This window comes from Alosa sapidissima, chromosome 17 (genome assembly GCF_018492685.1).
Source record: "Alosa sapidissima isolate fAloSap1 chromosome 17, fAloSap1.pri, whole genome shotgun sequence".
NCBI classification, from domain to species: domain Eukaryota; kingdom Metazoa; phylum Chordata; class Actinopteri; order Clupeiformes; family Clupeidae; genus Alosa; species Alosa sapidissima.
The window spans coordinates 7,449,830-7,471,812 of record NC_055973.1 but is presented as its reverse complement, the minus strand read 5'-3'; the positions used below and the strand labels follow the sequence as shown (position 1 = coordinate 7,471,812).

The 21,983-nt window shown below is 41.5% G+C and overlaps 2 long non-coding RNA genes across 3 annotated transcripts; both read left to right on the top strand.

Annotated features, from left to right (window-relative positions):
- The first annotated feature begins 3,768 nt into the window (after window positions 1-3,768).
- On the top strand, window positions 3,769-5,309 carry LOC121688553. Its single transcript, XR_006024626.1, has 4 exons — window positions 3,769-3,872; window positions 3,963-4,021; window positions 4,103-4,176; window positions 4,308-5,309. It is a non-coding gene; the product is annotated as an uncharacterized LOC121688553 (long non-coding RNA).
- Window positions 5,310-10,773: 5,464 nt separating this feature from the next.
- Window positions 10,774-11,853, top strand: LOC121688600. Of its 2 annotated transcripts, XR_006024638.1 has the most exons (4): window positions 10,774-10,860; window positions 10,937-11,011; window positions 11,092-11,154; window positions 11,741-11,853. It is a non-coding gene; the product is annotated as an uncharacterized LOC121688600 (long non-coding RNA). The 2 variants fall into 2 exon arrangements; XR_006024637.1 differs by having other exon boundaries at window positions 11,092-11,844.
- Window positions 11,854-21,983: the final 10,130 nt, after the last annotated feature.

The window sequence follows — 21,983 nt, the reverse complement described above, 5'->3', positions numbered from 1 at the left end:
TTTAGAAAGATTGTTCCAGTGCACCTATGCAGCCTTTGTGGAGGTGGGGGGGTGCTACCACAGAAACCAAAAATTCTCAGGACAGCAGCATGTGTCCAAATTTCTATCTTAAACCTTCTATTTAATCATAAACTATCTGAAAACAGGGCTTTAAGTGTAAAATACCGAACTTGTCCTTTAAGAGTTGTTTTAGGACATGTTTGAGCATGCCTGTAGGCAGCCACTCTGACTAGTCAAAAGAGTCAGAAAAGTCGAGACAGAACCAATCGTCAAAATTTCGGTGTCCACCACTCTAGTTAATCCAAAACAAACCAGAAAAGGGACGCAAAGTGCTAAATACCGGAATTTTCCTTTAATGGGACATAAAATATATGTTTACAGTAAGTAAGAATGGTACATCTTTAAACTGCTCATATTAGTGTTGTTTTTAATATATCTACAGTAATGTGGCATGCATGTTCTTCATCTAAGTGAAGAACCTTTTGACTACAGGATTTCATAGTAGCTGAGGGGTGATATATGATGGGGGTAATGAAACTATAATGATCCGATGAACCTGCCTGAAATCATATACACTCATGTGGCTCTGCAGATTGAATATCTCAAGGCTTCCCTTGGCTGCATAAGAGATGAGATGTCTTTTAAAATGGTGAAAAACCTTCAGACCTTCAGTAACATCAAATCAAAGCTCAAAGTCAAAGGCTTTGTGTGTGTGTGTGTGTGTGTGTGTGACTTTTGTGCATAACCTATGAGAGTGCCAAACTATATCATTTGAGGAGAGCCTCATGGGTTTTTGAATAAATGTAAAAGAGCAGCTGAAAAAACAGAATGCTTCCTGAGTGCATGCATATGTAATTGAAGTACAAGGTGTAGTTCATTATGTATGGTTTTGTATCGACATATGTGAAATGGTAGAAACATCTAAATTATTGTCTCTCATAGGGCCCAAATTTGCTAGCAGCGCCCCTGATGAGGACACTTGGGCTCGCACACGTTTGGGATGCTACACTGGAACCACAGTTCCCCCCCACTCCTATCTTTCTTTTTTATCTTTAATAAAAATGGCTATTGTAATTCATTATGTTGAAGTTTTGCCAACGCAACACTGCATGGAGATCAGCTGCTATTTTCCTCCAGTAAACTAAAGACAAATTACCACCACAGCATTTTGCCTCAGTGAGATGTTTACTTGTGGATATGATTCGATTTTAGTGCTGCGTTATTTGTTTCTGCTGATTATAGCTCACAGTAGCAAAAGGTTTCATTCTCCCAGATTTGGTGAGATTTATTCACACACACACACACACACACACACACACACACAGAGAGAGAGAGAGAGAGAGAGAGAGAGAGAGAGAGAGAGAGAGAGAGAGCGGGCAGACAGAGAGAGAAATTGATAATGTGTATCTATGGTGCATGCCCACTGCGGATAAAACAAACAGCCTGACCTGCTCTCAAGGCTGCATTGTTTGGCCGCTGGAGGGTTCCCTGAGATCTGACATTACCGAATGAAGTTGTTCTTTCAGTGGGTGTCAGTCTCCCCGCTGGTGTCCGACCGCGCGCAGCACGTCACTTCTGGTGAGCGCTGGCCGTTTGATGCCTGCGAAGCGAGCGCGTGAGCAGGGGGAGTGCACGCAGCTACCTATTCAGCTCACAGCTTACAGTGGGAGCATAGTGGCGGGGCCTTTGAAGTCTGTTTACTGCACAGGATCCATGCTGGGAGCAGGAGAATGGCAATCTGCGACTCCAGTGACACCTGGCATGTAAACATCTATAATAATTCTATCTTCAAATGTCATGTGGATTTGCCCTTTCTTCTCTTTTGAGGCAGATGCATTTTCTGTTTTTTTTTAAGCCACCTCTGTGTGTGAACTGCCAATGCACCAGTGCTTTGCTCAGTGAGATTCGTATTTCCACATTCTTATTTTGCTTGTAAATGTATGCAGCAGACATTGTCCTTATCGGCTGTGTTTTCTTTACTCCATGAGAGAGGATCTGCACACAGCTGTTATGTGCCCCTGAGAGAGGCTTCCTAGAGGAATCTGAATTAGATTCATTGTCCAAGTCAACACACTCAAGGAATTCACAATATATAGATTATATCAAAGAAAAACAATATACATAAAGCGTATGTGTGTGTGTATGTGTGTGCAAATAACTATATATGTATCATGAGTCAGAATAAGAATTGTATTATGTAATTGTATTATTGTATTATATGAATATTTTTACGGTAAGGGTACATGAATTATCATGAATTCATGCATGAATCAACTAAAGCATTAGGTACGGTGGGTCCATCATTATGATTTATGATTTCTTAAGCATGATCATCATGATTACATGAATGTCAGGTTAATTCATGAATTCATCATGTTTGTGGCCTTTCAAAGTGTGAACAATGGCATGTATTTAGAGAACTGCACAAGTTGTGTTGAAATCAGAATTTGAGTAGTGATGACTACAAGAAATCATGATCATTTTTAATAAATCATCACAATGTGCCCACCATACTTAATGCTTTAGTTGATGTGTTGTTCATGTATGACAGACTATGAACTCTGTAAATTCCTGAAGATTCATGATATATTAAGGAATTAAGTAATACATAAATCATGAATTAATTCATGCATGAATTCATGATAATTCATGTACCCTTATCGTAAAGTGTTGCCGAGTATTTGTACCAAACTGTATTTAGAAGGAGAGTTTGATAACTGCTGAAGAAACAAGTCTGATGAAACTGCTCCTGTGTGGTTGTGGATCCTCTGACATGAATTCAGCCCTGATCATACCAGATCAAGGTTAGATCCCAATCCAAAGTCAGTTTCTATCAGGCTCGGTCATCATCAAGGCAGCATGATTCATTATGTCACTGCATGTTTATCTGTGTGCGTTTCGTTCCCCCTGAACTATACAGAGGAAACAGCAAGAGCCACAGAAACAACAACAATAACAACAGAACCACTCCACAACATCAGCAGCAGTGACTGAAGCAAGCTAAAGTGAGTCACATCCCAGAGCACTTAAGAAGTGATGACTTTGCGGAAACAAAGCTCTGCTTCAAGCGTCCCACTCCCCACCCCACTGGAGACCCTCGCAGAATCAGGCCGCTTCTGCCTTCAAACGCTTCCGTCTCATGAAACCGCTTCTGACGATTTTTAACGTGATTTGTGGTCGGCAAGCCGGGGCCTCATTAGCATATTATTAAGCTAGCATTGCGCTTGTTGTGACAGATAGCTTTCATAAGTCACCAGTAAAAAGCTTCCCCTGGACAGTTTGTGGTTTTACAGTCACCAAGCCTCCATCTGTTCTTTTTGGACCCAGTTTTATGTCGCACCATCACTCACCTCCTCGGAGCCATAAAGGCTTTCTTCATCTGGCACGACTTTTACACCATTTTAGAATAGCAAAGGATCCCTGCTAAACTGGCCTGCAGCAGGAGCCCAGGCAAGAGAGAGCGTGGTGTGCACACTGTGTCGTTAATCACTACCTGGGTAAGAAGCTCAAGCCAGCATACCTACCACTCATGGTCTCAGTTACTGCAGCCTTTAGATTTTCATTGCAATTATTAATCACAATAATATGGCTTGTTTCAAGAGATGAAAATACAGAAGGCTCTCAAGCTGCCTGGCCACTGCTATTGTAACAAGATTGTTACAGAAATGTCGCTATAGGTGTGACGGGTAGGAGTGGGGTAAGGCTAGGGGGTCACCTGATTCATTCACCTGACGTGTCATTCACGTGACCTGTTGTAGCAGATAGCTACCGGGTTGCAGGCCCTTTGTTTAAATTGAATGGCGCGGCAAACACAGTGGTGAGAGCACTGTTTTGCGTGTGGATTTTTGGCCGGCGGTGATTTAACAGAGCGGGTAAGGTGACGTTTATTTTAAAGCCGTTCACGCATATAGCCGTTTAAGATGCTCACCAGCATTTCGTATCCGTCTGATTTCTACTCACAGTACACTGCAGTCATCCTGCCCGTTTGCTTCCCTGGGCTTTTGTGCAACATTATCTGCAGGTAGTAAAACATTTTCATTGCCTTGTTTGTAACAAACAGTGTCTTACCAACGAAAGATTTTGTATGTATTTTAAACCGTAGTTCGCTTGGATTTGTTGGTTCCGAGCAAGAGGTCAGCCGACTAAATGCGTGCAGTTGCGGGGGATTTTAAAGAGGTAAATTAATTAAAGCTGCGGTACATTTTAATAAGGGGAATGTGTAACTGTTGTGTATTGACTGTGTAACCTATATATCATGTAAACCATGTAGTGGGCAGGAAACTGATGGTTTTGTTTGTGACTTTCAGGAACGACCTGTAGCCACTGTTTTTCCCACCACCATTGATTGTGTAGCCTATCATGTATTGTGATGCCTTACCTAAACCGACGATATAGTGGTAGCTCGTTTGTATAGGTATCCTAGCTCATATCGATAGTACTTTCATACTGGTAGCGTGTTTGATTTAAAGCTTGGTCATTCATACTGGTAGCGTACGTGATCCAAACCTATTGATAGTCCATTCATACTGGTAGCGTGCAGCCATATTAATAGCTTATCCACACGGGTAGTTTGCTTGGTGTCTTAAGCTAGAGTAGCAGCGGTCATACTGGAGCTGTGGCATTAGGCCTATTTACGTATGTGCGTACTTTGTCTGTGAAACCACCTCCAAGTTGTGTTTGTTTTCTTTATATTTTGGTGGTGAGGCTTATTCTTTTCTTTGTTTTCCTTTTTATCCTTGCCATGATTACTGTGTGTGTGCCCTATTTGGGGTTTGAAATATTTGCTTGAAGATTATGATTTCAATGGTTTGCATTTGTTTTGTAGTGGGTACCCTATACTGAATACGGCTTAATACTGCAACAGTATTGATTAGAGTACATCTATCTATTCATCCAGCTTTTATACCATGACAAACTACGTCAAAAAATAAAAGTGCTTTATTTTTGTACACAGTCTCCTACTCCATTCATTCAGTTGAATACACCCTAGTGGGGAATTCTGGGTAATCTAGACCTGTGGTTTAATGGTGACTAGGTAAGCTTAATCGTGTAGGAGTCACATAGGCTAGGTGTGACAACTGTGGTTGCACAGAGTGAAACCAAGTGTGTGTGTGTGTGTGTGTGTGTGTGTGTGTGTGATGGTGGCATATTGGTAACATTCTGTTTACCGATAGACAGACAGAAAGACATGCATATTAATCCTGAAGGAGATTTTGCATCTTTAAATAAATGACCTGTTGTAATAGTGTTCATGACAACCATATCTAACAGGAGATAAATAATATAACCGCAAGCGGTGATTTACGGGGTCCGAGCAAAACGAACATGAGGTAGCATAGCTTTTTAGTTTTACATATGCTTTGATTGTTTGGGCCCAATTGTTCAAAAGAAACGTGATCGGATTTCGGTTATCGGATTTCAGTTACCGGATTTCGGCTATCGGATTGGATCAAATCTTGAAAATGGCTTGTTCAAAGGGAAACAAGGATCCTGAAATTGGATTAGATCACATAATCTATTCTTGGTTTTGATCTGGATAAAACCTTCACTTTGTGTTGTTCAAAACTTTTGAGTTGGATTGGAATAAATTTGATGCATAAAATTAGGATTACCCTGTGCTGTAACGTTATAGTGTGCTAACCAGGGTGCGATTTGTGTAAAAACCAGAGGGGGGGGGGGGGGGGGGGATTTTGAATAAGTTTGTAACCCCCCCCCCCCCCCCCAAAAAAAAAAAAAAATGAGCGAACGATTCATAGCCTAGTAATGTCATGGCTAATAATAGCCTATATTAATTTTGCCACCTTTGTAACATTTTAGTTTTAGTTTACCGTGGTGTATGACTTTAAACAGCAAGTGTGTTTGGTATGATGATCAGCTCCTCTAATGCAGGGTAGGACTACATTTTGACAAGCATACAAATTCACCTTGTTCTTGCCCCATCTGAAATTACTCCTCTACTTTTGCTGCCTCCATCCTTTCTATAGTTGTTGTGCAAAAAAACATTGTATATGATGGCACTGAAGTCTTAAGTTAGTGAATTGGCTAACAGTGTTAGTTGCGTAGGCTACGTGCATTCTCTCTCCTGCTGATTTGCGTTCAGTAGCCAAGTGCGTAATATTGCAAAAGTTGAAAAAATAAATGTGTTTATTGTAGCCTACAGAAAATAAATAGCCTACTATCATACTGTCAGTTAATTGGCTACAGTGCAGTGAAGAGTTTGGAGAGTAAAGTTATAGGGCAACTTGAAGTTTTATGAAAATAATTTACGAACCAGAACATAAAGACCATGAAGGTTTTATTTCTTGCAGCTGTTAAAACACCCGCTAGATAGTTTAAATACCCACCAACATTCGTTTTTGCAGTACAGATTATTTCTGAAAGTTATTTGTCTACTAGGCCTAGCCTAGGCTACTGGCTAATTTATCAAACGAGTGCTTTCTCGTTCGTCCTCCGCAAACTACAGGTGTTTCGATAGAGAGCCATTGAATAAGCGATGCCAAGCAATTTCTGTAGCACTTTTTGTGACATTCAGCAAATATCTCCTCATTTAATGTAGGTCCCTTCGGACAATAGGCCTATACGTTCTACTCTACGTGCCGTTGTCCTCCATCTCAGTTGCATCAGTTTTCTAATTGGTTCTAAAATATGACTATATGCTTCACTGAATCCTTCTCGTATTCTTTCATTTGTCCAGCTAACTTTTCCATTGAAACTAGCCATTTATGATGGATTACACACTCGACATTCTGAAATGTCCTGCACGATCAAGGCCAAATTAAGTTATCACGCAGCCACTGTGTCAGCACAGCAGCATGAGTGCTGACGGTGACGGTGCGTTTCTGATGTCAGATTATTATGTAGGCTAGCCTACTAGACTGTTCTCACGTTGCAGCGCTTTACTTATATGAAGTAGCATTAATCAATATGAAGGGCAGAGGGGGATAAATGTTGTCCCCACCGGGGATACAAATCATTTTAATAAGCAGAGGTAGGGATAGGAAAACCAGAGGGGGGGAAATCCTCACCATCCCCCCCCCTACACACCCTGGTGCTAACCTCCACAACCTAATAGTATTCTAACAATACCCTATTCTAGTGTGCTAACCTCTACAACCCAACAGTATTCTAAAAGTAGTATTCTAGTGTGCTAATCTCCACAACTCAATAGTATTCTAACAATACTCTATTCTACAGGACTATGCATTTGTCATGGATAAGATGAAGGGTCTGATAATGGAAGGCAGTGTTTCCCACAGAATGGAATAGGTTTTACGGCATAACGCCAAGGGATCCTACTGAAATCCATAAAATAATTCACTTTTCTGTTTCAAAAACGTTTTAGCTATCTAAGATTGTTTGATTAACGTTAGCAAACGCCATTCAAGTGACAGCCTTTGTTGTGCTTGATTGCTTACTTACTTGCCAGCAGTGAACAAACTTCGTTATGTAGGTCAATTTTTATTGATATTACAGAAGTCTCTCGCTAGCAGGCTACTTCAGCCTCTTAAAAACGTTAAAAAATGTGATGCCTTACGCTAAATAATACATTACTGCTGTGTAGGCTTATGTCATTATTCTGTGGCTAACAGCACAGGTAGTCGCAAAGTAGCAAAGTGACGCATGCGCGACTCACATCCGGTAGCGACTCACATCGGGGAGTGACACCCTCCCTACACTGACAGACTTTGGAAAGATTTGCAAAGATTTGGAAAAGATTTTTGAAAGACTACAGTCTCAGACACTCTCACATCTAAAGACAAGTAGTAGAGTTTTAAGTCACAGACTATGATTTTGCAATGACTAGGGATCTTGCAGGGTCACTATTTACAAGACTGCAACATGATTCCTTTAAATCATTACCCATCGTGCAATACATAAACAGGAACTGAAAATTATAGCCTACTAAACTCAGTCGTATTTTCGTGTTTCTGCAGCATTGTTTCATGCGTGACATCCTTAACCGATATAGAGTTGTTCTGTCAAGTGGAAGAGCCGACTAAATATGTATAAGAAATGACAAATATTATAAGAATAACAAATAATTATAGGCTACAGCTGTGTCGGAATCAATAAGATAAACAGCCTATAATTATACAGTTATACTTGCCTTGCACTACAAGTCCATATTGACAAGTAGCCATGTAGACACCCTCGCCTCATTTTTTACAAACAAAGTGGCGGCAATCAGCAGTCAATTCTCTACATGCCCACTCAACGCATCTGACTCAGATACCGCACTCCTACAACCTCTAGGGACTGCTGGAACATCTTTTTCGGCATTCACGCCTCTCTCCGAGACTCCTGACATGCAGCCGTCCTACCACATGCTCGCTGGACCCTATACCTACGAGCCTACTTCAGTCCATCAGCCCGACCATCGCTCCAGCTATCACACATGTGATCAATGCCTCGCTAACCTCCGGCACATTTCCAACAGCGTTCAAAATGGCCCGGGTAACACCGTTACTTAAGAAAGCTTCTCTCAACCCTGCTCAAGTCGAGAACTACCGCCCTGTCTCACTCCTGCCTTTCCTATCCAAAGGCATTGAACGAGCAGTCTCCAAACAGGTCTCTGACTTCCTTTCACAGAACAACCTTCTGGATCCAAATCAGTCTGGGTTCAAAAGCGGCCACTCTACCGAAACGGCTCTGCTGTCTGTAACAGAAGCCTTAAAAGAAGCCAGGGCGACCGCTCGGTCATCAGTACTCATTCTGCTTGACTTATCGGCTGCCTTTGACACGGTTAATCACCGCATCCTTCTCTCTATACTCGCTAACATGGGAATCTCCGGTTCTGCTCTCTCCTGGTTTGAATCCTACCTCACAGGATGCTCGTTTAACGTATCATGGCTTGGTCAGCTATCTGCATCTCACCATCTCACCACAGGGGTCCCCCAGGGCTCAGTGCTGGGCCCCCTTCTCTTTGCTATCTACACCACCTCCTTGGGACAGATTATCCGTTCGCATGGCTTCTCATACCACTGCTATGCAGACGACACACAGCTCTATCTGTCCTTTCCACCTGATGACCCCTTGGTTTCAGCACGGATCTCGGATTGCCTCTCAGACATAGCTACATGGATGAAGGAACACCACCTCCAGCTGAACCTCTCAAAGACTGAACTGCTGGTCCTCCCAGCTAAACCTACCATACACCACGACATCAACATCAAATTTGACTCCCTGTCTGTTTCACCTACCAGGACTGCAAGAAATCTAGGAGTTGTTCTCGACAACCAACTAAACTTCTCAGATCATGTTGCCTCAGTCGCCCGGTCATGCCGTTTCGCACTCTACAACATACGGAAAATCAGGACTTACTTGACTCAAGATGCTACCCAACTTCTGGTTCAGGCAATAGTCATCTCACGACTCGACTACTGCAATGCCTTCCTGACAGGTCTCCCAGCCTGCGCAGTGAAACCACTTCAGATCCAGAACGAGGCGGCGCGCCTGGTCTACAACCAACCCAAAAGGGCACATGTTACCCCGCTGCTCATCCAGCTACACTGGCTACCTATGGCGGCCCGCATCAAATTCAAGGCTCTAACGCTTGCCTACAAAGTAGTCTCCGGTTCTGCTCCCACCTACTTGAATGCCCTCATACAGACATACGCTACCTCCAGACCGCTGCGCTCCTCAGACTAACGACGTCTAGCTCTACCACCGGTACGCTCAAGCCAATCCAAACTTTTCTCATCTGTTGTTCCTCGTTGGTGGAACACACTGCCAGTTCCTACAAGGGCAGGGACATCCTTCTCCATTTTCAAAAAACTCCTGAAGACCCAGCTCTTTAGAGAACATCTCCTCTCATAGCAACACTTACAACAAGTCTTACTGATCCTAGCACTCACCAGCCGTCTTAAACTGACAAGTAACTGTTAAAAACAGCACTCACTGATGCACTTATTCTTACTGTACTCTAATGTTTTTAAATTGTCCTAAAATTGTTGAGAATTGCTCTAAAACTTAAACTGTTTACCAAATTTACCATGTTAGTCGCTTTGGCTAAAAAAGCAAATGTAATGTAGCTGTAATGTTATAGTGTGCTAACCTCCACAACCATACAGCATTCTATTGTAGTATGCTAACATCCACAACCCAACAGTTTTCTAACACTAATGCTTCAAGTGGAATTTGAACTCTCAACTTAAGGATCACCAGTACAAGGCATTATCCCACTGAGCCACTGTCAACCCTACATGTCGGCCAGTCACATTCACATAGTAATAATGTGTATTGGTAAACACACAACAAGAAAAACTCCAAGCATACATTTGACAATAAAATGAAGGGCTTCCCTAAAAGAGTACACCTGAGAACTTTTTGAAATTCTGGGGCAATTAGACATTTGTAGAGATGAACACTAATGGATGAAATATAAATATGATAGACTTAATGATGAAGGAAAAATAGTAAACAAAGAAGTTCCCCTAAATGTAATAGATAGTCCCGGCATTCTGATTCTTGGCAACTGATGAGTGTGAATGTTGATTGGCTGATGTCATTCAGGTGCTGTTCAATGGTGTGAATCTTAAATGACATCCTAAAGCTCCAACAGGGATTTGAACACTCAACCTAAGAAACACCAGTACAAGGTATTATCCCACTGAGCCACTAACAATCATACACATTGGGCAGTCACATTCACATGGTGAAAATAAGTGTTGGTAAACACACAAGAAAAACTCCAAGCATATGTAGCCGGGGGCTACGCCCCCAACTAGATTACACAGCACTGTTCAATCAAAGCAATGCACTTCCGCATTTAAGCTTGACTTTAAATAGCACCCATTGCCGGCCGCTTTGCGGCCTGACTTCTTGGAGTGTACCTCCCTATAGATCACTGGTGGTTGACAGGTAAGCTTGGGTTTTTGGCCATATGATATGGGTCCTTATTTAGCAGAATGTAATGTTTCATTGATTTATGTAATAGGTTCCTATTGTCGGCGCTGAACCCCAGGCAAACATTCCGCCACTTCCCCGTTTAAGCCTTGGTTGTCCTGATCAGGTGCGTTTTTATCTTACATGCACGCACTGCTTTCTTGTGTTTTGATGGTTTTAGTATTTTAATCTGCCGGTCGTTAACAGGAAGGCTTGGTGCGACGATGACTGGGTGAAAGCCAAGCTTTCTTAGAGTTGGTAGCCTACAAGGTAATATTCACCCATTGTTATGAAACGCACTGAATGCCTGTTCTATGTATTTACTGCATGTGATGTTAATATAGGCTCCGTTTGCTTTTAGGAAGAACTTATGTTAATGCCACTGCTGTTTTGCCATATGTATGGTTTTCTGTGATTGGTGTAACTTGTTTGTGTTGTCTGCTATAGACTGGCTGCCTGGTTAACGCTGTCGCTAGTTAGGCTACACGGCTGGTGTAGGCTACGCTTGGCTTGTCCTGTCGCCTATGAATGTTTGTCCGTGTCCTTGGTCTTTTTTTTGATACGTGTGCTGTTTCTTTTGTTTTGTTTGCCAAACCAACTGTGTTCGTTCAATCCCCCCTAAAAATTGTATTTAACAACAGTCTCTTTCCCTCGTAGCTTATTAGTCCTGTTGCTGGAGAGTTTATACGCATCAGGCCCACGGATGGTGCAAGCCCTTTTTCTTCCTCCCCTATGTTCACTGCATGCTTAGCGAGGCTTTCTGGTGTTCACCCATAAATGTGTGCCTGCACTATTTGCTGGCTGTGAGTGTGGATAACCGTGTGTTTGGTTTGTGTTAATATTTTCTCTTGCACAGGTGAGGGGTGTCTTGGGGTCCTCCTTCGCCCTCCAGTGGCGCACCTGATGCTCTCTCTCTCCACAGCGGTATTGACTAGAACATACATATCGATAACTAAGCTATCTAGTTTTTCAGACTGCAATTATTAGGTGTGATTGATATGATGGCAGTAGCTCCATTTATTGGACCTGTAATAAAATATATATATTTTTACTAATTGGCTTCCTTCCCCAGCTTATTATCCCACTAAAGGTCAATAAAATACTGAACATGAGAATCTGATCTCTGCTCTCTTCTGTGTTACTTACGAACTTGTTAAACTAGCTTAGAACTGTCAGGTGGGATTTCCTCCCCTCCTTTTGTCCCTCTGGGTGGCGTAGTCGGGTCTTTGTAATTTCGGGGCTGGTGTTGGCCCCGGTCACACATACATTTGACAATAAAATTAAGGGCTTTCCTGAAAGAGTACACCTGAAATCTTTTTGAAATTCTTGGGCAATTAGACATTTGTAGAGAAGAACACTAATGGATGAAATATAAATATGATAGACTTAATGATGAAGGAAAAATAGTAAACAAAGAAGTTCCCCTAAATGTCAGAGTAGGGGTGTACTACGAATCTCGATTAGTGGGTTAGCGAGGTATGTTGCGCTCAAAGCCGAAAGTGGATCTGTTTTAGTGTCGCTATATCACCATGGTATCTTATGCTGTCAACCAAACCTGGTCGGGAGGAGGTTATGTGCTAAGTTATAGCTCAAATCGTGCAATCTACCGTACACTATCTCACGTGTAGGATTCTGTCATATATCTTACAGGTGGAGCTCCGCCTCTACTAACATTTTGGAGCTCGAATGCGCTTTAATAGTGCTGTGCGTGCAAATATCCCACTATGGACGTGCATACCATACAACAACTGATGACTATTGATTTATTTAATGTTAAAGGTTAGACACAAAAAAATGACCGCAGTGTAGATTAAGCTATCGCTCATGAATGCGGAAGTAATGGTTTTTAAATAGAGGCGGTCTTGTGCGTCTCCACGTTACACGATTGGCCAAAGTCATCCCAACACCGAGAACGCGCACAGATCTGAGCTGAAAGCCTAGTTTGACAAATATATCACATAACAGTATGACTTTTACAGAATTTTGGCCAAAAATGAATGGTTAAAAAATGAATGAATAGTTAATAATAATTACGTTTGCCCATTCTTTTTAATGGTCAACTACTCTCCTGTGACATCATTAGGGGTCCGAGCAGCGTAGCTTTGGCCATTTTTGGCCAAAATTCTGTAAAAGTCATTTTACCCTTCATTTTATTGTCAAATGTATGCGTGGAGTTTTTCTTGTTGTGTGTTTACCAATACACATTATTACTATGTGAATGTGACTGCCATGTGACTGGCCAACATGTAGGGTTGACAGTGGCTCAGTGGGATAATGCCTTGTACTGGTCATCCTTAGGTTGAGAGTTCAAATCCCACTTGAAGCATTAGTATTAGAATACTGTTGGGTTGTGGATGTTAGCATACTACAATAGAATGCTGTACGGTTGTGGAGGTTAGCACACTATAACATTACGGCTACTTGTCAATATGGACTTGTAGTGCAAGGCAAGTATAACTGTATAATTATAGGCTGTTTATCTTATCACTTTAATGACCCTCACTATGACTTTTGTGATGTTTATCAGTTTGTAGAGTAGCTCTGCCATCATGTGTAAAGTTAAGGTCTTTGTTTGTTGGTTTGGTGTGTTGGAGTCCCATGTGAGAGATGATTAGGTGATGTTGGTTGACTTGGGATGTCAAGTATTGTTTAGTTGTACCTTATATAGCCATATGATTTCAGTTTATTGTTCAAATGTCAATTGGTTTGTTTGTGAGTTGGGATCTGTACTGATTTACCCCATTTCACTGATTACTTCATTTTCTGTTTGTTTCCTCTTTGATGCAGCACACATACAAGTAAAGAACAGATGAATTGAAACTCAAATAAAATTCACTTGTGTTGCACCGAAACCTGCCATCTCCGTGTCATCACTCCATACCATTGAGCCTTCTGACCGAGGCTCTGCCTGCTCGCCACACACTCACTCTACCTCGACCCACATCGCCCCCTACAGTTCCTTCAGTTGGGTTGTGGAGGTTAGCATACTATAGAATAGAATACTGTTGGGTTGTGGAGGTTAGCACACTATAACGTTACAGCTACTTGTCAGGACTTGTCGTGCAAGGCAAGTATAACTGCATAATTATAGGCTGTTCATCTTATTGACTCCAACACAGAACCCACCCCCACCCCCCTTCACCTACCACCACAAATACAATTCCATTCTGTGGGAAATACTGCCTTCCATTATCAGACCCTTCATCTTATCCATGACAAATGCATAGTCCTGTAGAATAGAGTATTGTTAGAATACTATTGAGTTGTGGAGATTAGCGCACTAGAATACTACTGTTAGAATACTGTTGGGTTGTGGAGGTTAGCACACTAGAATAGGGTATTGTTAGAATACTATTATGTTGTGGAGGTTAGCACACTATAACGTTACAGCACAGGGTAATCCTAATTTTATGCATCAAATTTATTCCAATCCAACTCAAAAGTTTTGAACAACACAAAGTGAAGGTTTTATCCAGATCAAAACCAAGAATAGATTATGTGATCTAATCCAATTTCAGGATCCTTGTTTCCCTTTGAACAAGCCATTTTCAAGATTTGATCCAATCCGGTAACTGAAATCCGATAACCGAAATCCGATCACGTTTCTTTTGAACAATTGGGCCCAAACAATCAAAGCCTATGTAAAACTAAAAAGCTATGCTACCTCATGTTCGTTTTGCTCGGATCCCGTAAATCACCGCTTGCGGTTATATTTGTGTATTGTCATAGTTATATCACGCCCATTTGCATGCCTAACTTAGCTGATTTAGTCTATCACTATTTCTATGTATCTCTCTCTTTCTCTCTGTTAAGTGGTTTTGTTCAGGTCAGTGCTTGTAGTCTCATAAGCCCTATACTTGCCAGTACTGTTGAAGTGAATCAAATGTCTGACATGGGCCATTACTATCCACCATTATCACCCTGAAAATAAGGGCCAGTGCAATCAGAACAATACTCCATTCTTATGGTTGTTTTTGAACTGCATAAAACAGGCCCTTTGACAAATCCAGGCAGAGGTATGATACTGGCAAGAGACTGTGTGTCACATTTATCAAGCAGAAGCTTGCAGGCTAACCCACAGCAGATGTTATGAATGAGATAAGATTGTTTCAAATCAAAACAAATGGGTCACCAAAGGTTCCTCTTGCGCTGCATCGAAATGTGTCTGGGTCCTGGGTTGGGTATAAAAAGCCACAAACAGCCTGCATAACCCAATCTAGTCACTACAGAAACCATTCACATAATGGATTGCTGGTGATTAAGAAATTGTTGAAAGGCCATGCATCAAAGTAATATATTTTTTATTTTTTTTATTGCGAAGAACATAGAATTGTTTGAAAAATTGTCTATACTGTGTATGAGGATCTTCATGGAGGATGAAGGTAGTAGAGAAATTGACATTGTCATTTTGATAATTATGTTAATCAAAAGCTTTGAAATCTACATACTGATCATGTGACCACATATTTTTTTGCATTATTATTGTTAGATTAGATTATTGTGTTATTGCTTTGAAGTATGTCCCCTTTTGGTTGCCATTTTTATTGACACACTTTAAAATGCTTGCCCATGTTAGTTATAACAAATATTTCAAATACTTCAGCCTTGCTGTAAAACTGAAGAAATTACCTCCTAACAATACACTTTCACAACACACTAACAGTGCTGAAATAGTGCACAAGTCATTCCAACAAAATCAATCACCAAACTTAAAGGTGCCTGTCTGCATCACTGCTTCACTTTGATACCCTGTCATTGCTTCCATTTGAAACCAAGACGAAGCCCCACAACATTGGTAGCACGGCAGGAATGAATCATACCTACAGCTCATATATCCAAGCAATACATCAGTCAGAGGCAACAAAGACCTTTCAACAGGAGCAAAGCAACTTCAAACTTCCGGTGTAAGAAAGGAAGTCTACAAAAGTTTAAGTAATTTGTGGGTAAAGTTTAGGCATTAGAGTGGAGGCCTAGTTTCCACTAGTTCAATGAGCAGAATAACAGGGTCATACCAGCAACAGACTATGGGTCCATGAGACAATGTAAGTGTGTGTGTGTGTGTTTACTTAAGGTGTAAAGTAAGGGAGCCGTGGCCGACTGGTTAGGGCTTTGGATTTGTAACCGGAGGTTTGCCGATTCGAACCCCGACCAGTAGGAATGGCTGAAGTGCCCTTGAGCAAGGCACCTAACCCCTTACTGCTCCCTGAGTGCCGCTGTAGCAGGCATCTACAAGGAATCATTAATGCTGGAATTACAGTATAAGAAAAAACAGAATGAGAAAGATTTTCAGAAAGTGGAACTGAATGGGACAGAATGAACGAGTTGTATACAGTATGTCTTGAAAAGGCAGTATCTGCCACTTACACACGTCCAGTTAATGTAAAGTTATTGCACTAGTCAATTGTTATTAAAAAAGGTAAAGAGAAAAAAATCCCCACTGGTCAAACATTTCAGTCAGGTAACTTTTTCTTTTCCTAGTGACTAATAAAGGCATTTACCTGTGTTACCATCTATGCCCAGAGGGGAAAAACCCTGTATTTTCCTTGTCTTAAATCAGCTCTTATTCAAAGTTACTGAATTCTGACCTGTCTGTCTTATACCCCCTTTGGGAGAAATAATGAGCAAAAGAAGAACATTACAATTTAGGATCTTAAGTTGAACTTAAAATTGGACTTGGGCTGAGCCAAGAATAGAGCTATTCTTCTTGGGAGTTGAAGTGACAAAATGGTCAATCGTTCATGGATATAACATTGAGCTCAATTATATCTAGGAGGTATGGGTTAGACAAAGGAGAGATTTTGATTTGAATTTTTCTTTCCTCTGGGCATTTCCCACAATGCTTAGAATCTCTACCACATTAGCCTCATGTCTTAAGGCAGATAAACAATCAAAAATAGATTTAGAAAAATAGACACCAAACATCCAATGAGCCCTTAAAATGAATACCTAGATATCTGCTAATTCCAGACTCATTTTACAACCACTGTGTCTTTGTGCACATTCCAATTTAAGCTAAGCCAGCTAAACATGCAAATAATATGATAAAGCATTGGAACACCATGGAATTAAGTAAGTATTAGACAGAATAAAAAAAGGATGAAGAATTGTGAAGATAAATTTGGTTCACAGCCCAATGGAGGCACAGTATTAGCACACGCCAATAAAGTGCTTAGAGAATGGACATCTGCTGAAGACATAGTGGCACAGAGAACTGGCATCTGTCATGGAGATTGTGACTCAGGGTGTGCTGGCTGGAGCGGGTGAGGGAGGAAGGCATGCGAAGGTTCCTGAACTATGGATCAAAGACGGGTTCATCTCATGTCTCTATTTGCATGCTACCTCTCTCCTCGGTCCTCTGGCTTGTGCCCCAGAAATCGTTTTAAGCTTGATCTTATCTAGGATGTTTCATTTGTCTTCTTGTTACCAGGGGACATGAGAACTGAGAGAGAGGAACGATATGCAAGGAAGCAGAGATGCATCCTACGTGGAAGTGTTATAACGAGTGATCATTGGGCCAAGTTGAAAATTCCCCTCCCATTCCTTCACGTCTATCAACCTTCAATTTTAAACAAGTTCTCATCGACCAAGAAATAATAATTAATTTGCTGGAATTATCATCAACCATGTCAACTTTAACAAAAAGTCAATGCTTGTTTTGCCAATGGGTCTTGTTTTAATAACAATTCACTACAGCCAAATATCACCTCATTAGCAGGGTCATTAAAAGAGGAGTTTGTGTTCATAGGATATTTTTAGGCTCCTGTATAGGTCAATATTCTCTGCAATTTCCACAGATTAGGAGCCTAATTTAATTCAGAGCTCAGTAGAAAGAATTGAAACTTCTTTGGTTCAACATACAAATTCCATCCATTATTTTAACCAAACTGATTATGCACAATAATCAGCTTTGATGACTGGTCTTAAAGCTGCAGTTGGCAAGTCTGACAGATTGAGGGGACTTGGCCAACATTTTGAACGTTTACAACTCTCATGCCCCTCCCCCACCACCGAGCATCCCCTCATCGAGTTTGTGCTCATCAGTGCCTACCAGACTGTGATTGACAGTCAGATCTCACACAGCCCTGCTCTGATTGGACCAGAAGAACCGGGAGCTGTGGATTTTTGCAAAACATGTGTATGACAAGAGGTGATGCTGCCACATAGTCAGTGATTGATGTCTCTTCAAGATGACCTAAAATGAGTGAACGGGAGTATTTTACCTTGCACTTGGTCTGTCAAAAAACATGTTCAGATGCTACTTTAACAGCCCATTTACAAGCCTATAATTAGGCCAGGGAGATATCTAGCGCGCCCTCATGCTTATCTGGCACCCACATGAATAATTAGGTGAGCATTACGATTGGCTGCCAATGACCGCTCAACAGGCTCCAGCAGCTTACCTGAATCTGCAACTCCAAGATGTAATGTAATGTGTGCGAGGGGGGCGGTGATCAGAGGGATGGTTTGCATCATAGTCTGTATTTGCATCACACTCTGTATCTGCAAAACACTCTTGTCTTTGGTCAGATATGTTGCATATGAAGGAGGGAAAAACGTGTTTCCAGTTCATGGCAGCTTTGTGACCATGCACAAACTCTCCTTATTCAATAACCAAGGTACAAACGGTTTTCCCGTCATGTTTAAAAGTGATGCGTGAATGAGCAGGATATTTCATTTCTCATATGTGTCTGTCCTTGATTCCTCCATCCTTATTGCATTCATTCCTCGTTTCCTTCATGTGATTGATTAGAGGGAGGCGCTAGGACATAAAGGACAAAATGGAGGGAAGAAGGGAGGACTGAGTATTAAGATAAATGAAAAGAAGCCACGGTTCTAGGAGTCACTCATCCCCTGTTGGCTAGCAGTCTGTCCAGCAGCAGACATGCTGAGGTATCCCTGGAGAGGGAGCCAGGGGCCTGTTGTTGGTAGGGCCTGGTTGTGCCAATCCCACCCGTTCTGCATTCAGTGGTGGTCTGAGACTAATGCACTGGCAGGTATAGATGCTAGTGTTGATCTAGATTATACACTGAAATTATGGCAGGAAAACCATCTAGAAGTTGAGTATATCAAGTTTACTAATCCCACAGTGACAGGAAATGTAACACCCTCAGGCTCAACAAAGGTCTATATGCCACCTCCTGCCCAGCTGCTTAGTAAAACAGAATCAAATGTTAAACCTTGACAGCCATGCATGTTGATGTGATTGCATGTTCAATGAAAGTCTTTGTCATCACATAAACCACTGCCCACTGCAAAAACACAAGCTGGTCAAGCACTGGTCCATGCACACAGAGACTAGATATCTGAAGTACAGCATCACCATAGTCTGTGCAACTGCAGCGAGGTGTGAGGCATACAGTATATCAGTTATTTTAAGGTGAGAAGGAGTCCTTTCTGCCCGTTTGCTCATTTCCCAGTTGCCATGTCATCAAAGCCTTTGCACCTCTGTACAGCAGTGATTGAGCTGAATTCATTTAGACACTGAAGGTGGACACATTCTTAATCAAAGAGCAGAAGAGAGACTCCTTTTCCCAAAACTTTACATTGATGATCAGGTAACGTTGCAGCAGTTAAAGGAGAAATCCAGTGAGTTTTCACATAGATTTCTCAAGGTCACCAAGTACTGTCAGTACGAAACAGTACGAAAACAATTGGTTTTATCTAGCTCGAGTTGCGAGAAGCTAATGCAGCCAGGCAGCTACAGCACTACACTCTGTGGGCATGTACATGGGGGGTCACAGACATGCCCCCAGAGTGTAGCGCTGTAGCTGCCTGGTTGGACTAGCTGCTGGCTGTAGCAACTCAAGCTAGGTAAGTTTTTTTCGTACCAACAGTTCTCTGTGACCTTGAGAAACAGAGGTCTATGTGAAAACTTGCCGGATTTCTCCTTTAAGAAGTTATGTGTCATGCTAAGGTGCTACGAATGAATTATCCATCATACAATTTAGCCAAACTAAACTACACTAAAGTAAAAAAAAAATACAACAAAGGAAGTCTTTGCTTCAGGCACACTTCATAAAAACATGTTTATTTGACACAGCCAAAGAACAATTGGTAGGTATTGGATATATCTGACTATTTGTCATCAGTAGGGTTGGGTATCGTTTGGGTTTTATCCGATACCGGTGCTAAATCGATACTTTTAAAACGGTGCCGGTGCCGAAACGGTGCCTGAACCGGTACTTTGTTTTTAAATTAAAATGGTCTAAAGCATGCATTGCTCTTTTTTTATTGATAAGACAAATTTGAACATGAAATTGATTATATTCAATTTACTATCAATATCTCATTGCTCCTACGCATAATACATTTAAATGTTAAAACAGCTTGCCATGGATGCACACACAATGGTAAGCTCTGCTTTCAAGTTTACCCAGTGTAGGCGGTTTGCCATAAGGTATGTTAATGGACAACAGCATTTGCAAGCAAGCTAATCTACTTTCCAGTTAAATCAGTGTGTTCCCAATGCTTCAAGAAATTTCTTCCCCCATAACACGCAATAGTTTTGAACATATTAGGCTACATTATGTCGGTGTTGAAGTGTTTAGATTCCCAGCGCTAGTAGTAGGCATTTTAACAGCAACTATGGCTATGCGCTAACACCAGTTAGCTGAGTTTAATTAACGATAATGTACGGAGATGATTCTGTAGCCTCTTTGACAGCTCAGTTAGCCTGACGAGCCATACCCACATTAAAATGTAGGGTCTGGGCACTCACCGTTCGCAGTGCTCAGCGCGAGGGGCGGGATAATCGGTTGTCTTTCAAATTCCCTCTGCACGCAATAGGACAGCGGCAGCGCTATGAGTCCCATGCGTTTTCCCACTAGCGGAGCTAGTTGGCTAGTTCAAACTTTTGCCAACTTAAAACAAGCTTAACTCGTGTCACACTGTTGGCCAACAGCAACATCCATCTTCTTTGTTTTCAAGTAACAGGGAATTCCAGCCAAACCGTCGCAACTCTGCCATCAATCATTATGTTAAGCCCGCCTAACGACTCTATACACGATTTGATTGGCCTGATAGAAGTTTAATCTTTCAAGCTCACAAGCCAACGGAGAGTTGCTAGACTAGCCCTGGAAGCAAATGTAATTTGCTGCCGCTAGGGTGCGTCTAGATTTCTAGGCTACAGCTCAGTGACATCAGGTATGTAACCTATTTATATTTTTGCCAGCTAACTTTTAACATGATCTTCATATTCATTGTGATGCTATATGGGCCTCATGCACATGAAAGATTAATATCATGCCATTGTGTTGTTTAGAACACACCATGAAATAAAGTTTTCACCTTACAACTTTGCTGATAACATTTCAAATAAATGCCAGTTAGCGCATTAGCAAGGATATTGTGTAACGCAGTGTTTCTTAACTGGTGGGTCGGGACCCAAAAGTGGGTCGCGGACCCGTTCTGGGTGGGTCGCACAGCTTGTGGTTAAAAATAAATAAAAAAATCGGCAATTTAAAATGCTGCCTTATCAGATCTAATGTTGGACCTTTATTTTGATAAACTTTATTCATAGCCTACATATCAGTCATTGCCATGGCATGGACATAGACAATGTTTATGTGACAAGTCATGTTAGACATAATTTTAGTGGTAAACGCAAGTAGGCTGCTACTCTGAATATTTGAAGTACCCTACAGTAGGCTCGGATATGGATTCACTTAAACTGAGGACAAAATAGAACAGAAACTCCATTGTGTGGTGTGCAGTAGATGGCTGGCACATGAGAGCATGAAACCATCAAAACTAAAATGCCACATGGAAACAAGACACCCCTGTCAAAGTTATACCTGTCGAGTACTTTGAAAGGTGACATCAAGAGTTGAAGACTTCACAAATGTAGGCTAATGCCAAACATCTGCATGTTCCAAACAAGTAGGCCTACAGGCACTTCGCTTGTCTTACCATGTAGCTCACCATATTCATTGGCTTGAACGCTAAAAATATATATATGGGTCGCGACTTTATGAACATGGGAAATTGTGGGTCCCAAAGCCAGACCACTTAAGAACCACTGGTGTAACGTATACTGTTGATGTTGTTTCATAGCCTTTTGCTTGTGTGTAGAACCGTGCCATATTAGAACCGTGTTTCGG